Genomic DNA, 6,000 nt, shown 5'->3' on the forward strand with positions numbered 1-6,000 from the left:
TTCCCTTTAAAGACTTTAACTTTTGGCTCTCTAGCTATTTGGTATGTCTATCAAGTGAAATTGAACTTTTACCCTTTATGCGATTTAGTCATTTTTTGCAATTAAGCTCTCAAACGCTAAAATTTATTTCAATAAAATTTTCATGCACCTTTATAATCATGCCTTCACACATAAAATAATATTAAAATGAGTTCTCCAGCTTCAATATAGTGGTTCCGAAACCACTATTCCGACTAGGCCCAAAATCGGGCTGTTACACATATTCTAAACAAGTCACAATAACATATTCACGCTTCATTAAATCATAAAACTAACATACACTCTCACGTACAACTACACTCATCTTATATACAAATATTTCATTTTACAGTAATTCATCAAGACTAAATATCATATACATGCTTTAATAACTCACAGGTCGAGCTTATATATTCACATGCATTCATAAGTTAAATTAAAATGACCCAAACTACAATTATATATGCAATTTACTATAAGAACATACTAACATTTTTGTGAAACTTAAATCGACTCATTTAGCTTATTATTCACATGTTTATGCATGCATCTCACATCATATTATCATAATAAATAAGATCACATTTAAACGATAATTTGGCACTTGAGGCTATGAAACATAAAAGTGGGCTCTATCACCACACATCGGATACATGGGTCTCCAACACACCTAATGACTTGTTGAGTCGAACATATCCCTAAAAGTGAAGCATAAAACTAACACTCTTTAACACACCAAACATGTCCCGTTGAATGGAGCTTAGCTCACATTCCCTCATCTCTCCAACCTGTCCCAAGGCCTCAATGCCTAAAAAAACAATACATATAGATGAATACTTACAATCCTATGGCATGCCAACTATATCCAATGGTTTCAAGAGATCACAACGCCAAAATATCCACAATTACACATTTTTAATTACTGATTTAATGCATATCATCTTTGTTCATATTCATCAATTTACATCACAACTTGTACACAATGCATGCTTATCGGATTAAAATTTAATTGCACTTTAAGTGCCACAATAATGCTCATTGATCCATCATGTTGAGAAATGTGCCCATATTTTAGTAAACATGTAACTGTTATTTATTTATTCAATTTATTTATTTTAACGATGAATAAATAAATAAAGTTAATTTCACATTTCACTATTATTTTTTTGTATTTATGTCTTTTATACATTGCATGCTTAGCGAAATTATGACAAGCAAATATTAGCTCATTGATTGTCTAGACTTCAAATTAAAGATAAGTGGCATTGTAAAAAACATTTACATTGCGAGAAAGATAACTTACTTCAATAGATAGTCTAGATAAGTCCCTAATCCCATAAAAGAATCAAAGTGAGCATTTGATTCAAATACTGAGAAGGATTATTATGTCGTCTACAATTCCAATTAGGGAGATGACTAGTCTTGGCTATGGGAGCAGTTAACTCCACGAGTAGAGACATAAATGTATTCATTGGTAGAATGATACATTGGACTAGACCTAAGATGTGTAACGACCCTATAGTTAGGGGTTTCGAAAAATGCATTCCCGAGACTCCATTCCCATAAATCGGACTTGTAAATATTTTTAATAAACATTTATGAAGTCAGTTGTGTAGTTAATTAGATTTCGGTTAAGTGAATTTGTATGAGATAAGAGTTATTAAATTATAAGGACTAGATCACGTATAAGGTAAAAGTTGAATTATAGAATAAAATAAATTAAAGGGACTAAAGAAACAATTATGCCTTTGTTCCATTAAGTGGACGGCATTAATGATGAGTACATATTTATATATATGTAAACTTATTATATATATTATAATAGTTAAAAGTTAAAGTATGTATATATGTATTATATAATATATATGTTATAATAATATGAAATAAGCATATATGTATATTATTTTATAATAAAAAGAAAAAGAAATAATAAAAGATAGTGGAAAGGAATGAGACCATGAAAAAAAAAACAAAATAGGAAATAAAAGAAAGAAATAAAAGAAAGAAGAGAAGACTAGGACAGTAACATAAGGGTTTCAAAATTTTCAGCTTCAATTGGTTAGTCAATTTAGTCCATTTTCTTGAAATTTTTATATTTTTGGAATCCCTATGTTAAGTATTACCTGACCCATGTTGAAATTTTAGCATTGATTAAGATTTTAAATGTTGTTGAATAGTTTTAGTATTAGGGATTAAATTGATAGATTTTTAAGCTAGAAATGGAAAAGGATTAAATTTTGAGTAATAGAGACTAAATTGTGAAAAATTTGAAACTTAGGGATTTAATTGAAAATAGGGAGCTAAATTTAGCTTAAAGTGAAATTAGTATAAAAATATAGGATTAAATGTGAAGAATAAAAATTAGTCTCGGTTTAGAGACTAAATTGGAATTTAAGCAAATATTGAGTAAAAATTGAAATATTCAATGTAAAATTGAATTGTTTCGTATTGATGTATTTTAATTGTTTTAATTCCGTAGCTAACATCATACCAGAATCCTCGACTAAAAAGGGGAAGGATAAAATCGAAGTCAAATAGCTCAGAATCCACAGTTTGTGTTTCTATAATCCGAACTAAATTGTAAATTATTGCATTTTGAATTATTGCACCTGATAAGCATTAGAGGTGAGAATTAATATACTTTACAATTGAATGTATTGAGTAATTGGAAATTGAAATGAATATATGTGTAAATGTGATAATGTGAAAATATGAGAATTGGATATTGGTTGCATTTGAAAAGTGAAATGAAACCCTATTAACTGTATCGGGCCGAGTCAGATATAGATGACATTCCATAGTGTAACATCCCGAAATAGGGTCTAAACGGAATAGTGGTTGCGAAACCACAAATACGAGGTAGAAAAATTTATTTTATTATTATTTTGAGGTTCATGATATGATTGCATGATTGTGTGAAAATTTTGTGATGAAATTCTAGGCATAAAGTGCTTAAGTTGAGATTAGGGACTAAATCGAATAATTTGCAAAACTTGGATTCTAGAAGATTTTAGTATGAAATTGCTTTGGAATATTAATTAGGAGGGTTTAATAACAATTTGACCAATTTCTAGGTTCATGGACAAAATAGGACATGGATGGAATTTTTGAAAGTTTAATAAGGAAGGGCATTTTGGTAATTTGGATATTAAATGAACTAAAAAGGGAAAAATAACACAAAATTCATCATCTTCGTCATTAGCACGAAATTTCAAGGGTTCTCCATAGCTAGGGTTTGTTTCAAGCTTTCAAGCTCTATAGTAAGTGATTCCAAGCCCCGTTTTTAATGTTCTTTACGTTTTCGGAGTCCGGGTAGCTCGATAAAGCTTATGCTAGCAATAATTTAAGTTAGGGTTCATATTTGGAAAACTACCCATAGGTGAAAAGTGTTTATTTTGATGTTTTATGATAGAATATGAGGTTTTAAATTATGTTAGACAACTTGTGCTACTCGGTTTCAACTGAAAACGAGTAAAATGGCTTAATCGGTAAAAATACCTAATAGTCATAAGTACATGTTAGAGTGTGAATTTGATGTTGTCATAGAAGGGAAAAATGATCAGCATGTCATAAAACATAAGAAAATAGGATGAAGTTTAAATTACGAGCCTTGGGGCAAAAGTGAAAATATGTGAAAGTTTAGGGGCAAAAATATAATTTTGCCAAAGTTTGGGTCAAGGACTGTTTTGATAAATGTGAATATTAAATAAGTTAAATTTGCTATTATAGATCAAGAAGAGCGAAATTCGGGAGTAGATCGGGGAAAAGAAAAAGTGAAGGACTAAATTGTAAAGTTTAGTCACATTTTGTATCGAGGTAAGTTTACAGTAAATAAATGCAATATTCTTTTATTTTACATTATTATTGTCAATTTCCCGCATTTATATACTTATTTTCTTTGAATATTTAAAGTCAAATTAAAGGCGAAGTGGCAGAGAAAAAGCATTAAGACGCCCCGTTTGAACCTTAGGAATGTTAGGATATTGGGGTTGACAGGACATGACAGGACAGAAATGAGCCATGTAAGTCCATATCAGTTATATGGTTTTGGAGACAGGAATGAGCCATGTAAGCCCATATATATATATATATATATATGGCATTGGAGACAGGAATAATTCATGTAAGTCCTTGTCGAAGACATGGCATTGGCAGGATATCGATAAACAGGAACGACCCTAGTATTCTTAGTATTCCGAGTGGTTCAACGGGTCATTGTACACGTTAAATTACAGTGAATTATCAGCAAAAAGGAAGGTAGATTATATTTACGAATAGTGAAAGGTCAGGTAAGAAAGAAGGTAAGTGAGTAAAAAAGAAGGTAGAAAATGAGAAGTAAAGAAAGTTTATGAGGCTAGGTGACATTATGTATAATTATTCATTACGTTGAATGTTGTAATTTATTTGCTTGTAAGCTTACTAAGCCTAGTGTTTACTCTCTTTATTTTCTTTTTCTTATAGTTTTTATCAAGCCACTCGGGGATCGAAGGAAACGTCGGAGACCCGATCACACTATCAAAGAAATTACATTGGTATAGTTAGACGTTTCGTTTTGTGTATGGCATGTATAGGAACTTGGTTTCTTTTGATATGATATGTTCAACGAATGATGTGTAAATACTTGCTAGTGATTAGCTAATAGAGTGGCTGATGATATACATGTTTAATAGTATGTATGATTAAGTAGTAATTATCACATGAAAACTAAGAAAAATGTGAAAGTAACTTAAAAACAGATTCAAGTATCAGAAATAACGGGATTTTGAAAAATCACAAGAAATTGTAGAGACATGGATTTATAGTGAATAATATATGAAATTAAAGCTCGTTGTGTCTATTTTCATATGAAATAAGCAAAACAGGTAAAGGTTATGTATTTTATAGGGTATCTGAGTTTTGGTGAAATAGGGCCAGAGCGATTTCTGGATCCCCTATTCCAACTTTAGAAATTCACCATAAATTTGAAAAATATAATTAGGTGGTGTACTTTATATGTTAGAATCCTTATTGAATCTAGTTTTAATAGAAACAAACGGTATAGTCATATGATTTTTTACAGAGAGAAAAGTGGTTCGTAGTAAGTAGAGGCCAGTCAAATCAATTAAAACAGTAAATTTAACTAATAAACTGTACTAATTGGCTAAGTCAAAAATTCTAGAAAAAATTTAGTAGATAGATATATGAGTCTAGATTCAGGAAAAATTTACAGATCTTAATTTTGAGTTTTGAAACTCGAGAAATGAATTTTTAAGCAACCATAATGTAGAAAAATAGTTTATTCCAAAAATTAAAATAAGTGGTTTAGAGTTGTTTAGAAGGTAAGATAAGTTTAGTAACACCTCAAGCTTGACTCCGGTGATGGTTTTGGGCATGGGGGTGTTACATTTATTGGTATCAGAGAAGGTTTAGTTGGTTCTCGGAACAGTTAGTGTGAGTAAAAGTCTAGCTATACATGCCATACCTGTATTTTGATAGTGTGACGACTACTGATGATTTTTAGATATTTTGTTTTATAGTAATGGATCCCGAGCGAGCTGGTGATGATGATGTAGAAAGTAATACGCCTGGTCCCGCGGAAGGGGCAGCGCCATCTGAGAATAGGCCAGTAACAGTTAATCAGGGAGGAGTGACTCGAGAAGCTCTCTTCCAAGCTTTGAATGATTTGTTTGCCGAGTTCGTTCGTACGAATCGGGCAGTTAGACCTCCACCCCCTCATGATTCTCAGGCTACCCATGTAGCTCAAGCTCCCCTAGTCATAGGTACAGTGATAAGAGAAAAGCCACCAGTTGATAGAATCAGGAAACAAGGGGCAGAAGAGTTCTGAGCAACAAAAGATGATGATGCAGAAAGAGCAGGATTTTGGTTAGAAAATACTATCAGAGTCTTTGACGAATTATCTTGTACACCCAAGGAATGTATGAAATGTGTAGTATCACTTCTTAGAGACTCAGCCTACTACTGGTGGAAGACACTTGTATCAGT

This window comes from Gossypium arboreum, chromosome 13 (assembly GCF_025698485.1).
Source record: "Gossypium arboreum isolate Shixiya-1 chromosome 13, ASM2569848v2, whole genome shotgun sequence".
NCBI lineage: Eukaryota > Viridiplantae > Streptophyta > Magnoliopsida > Malvales > Malvaceae > Gossypium > Gossypium arboreum.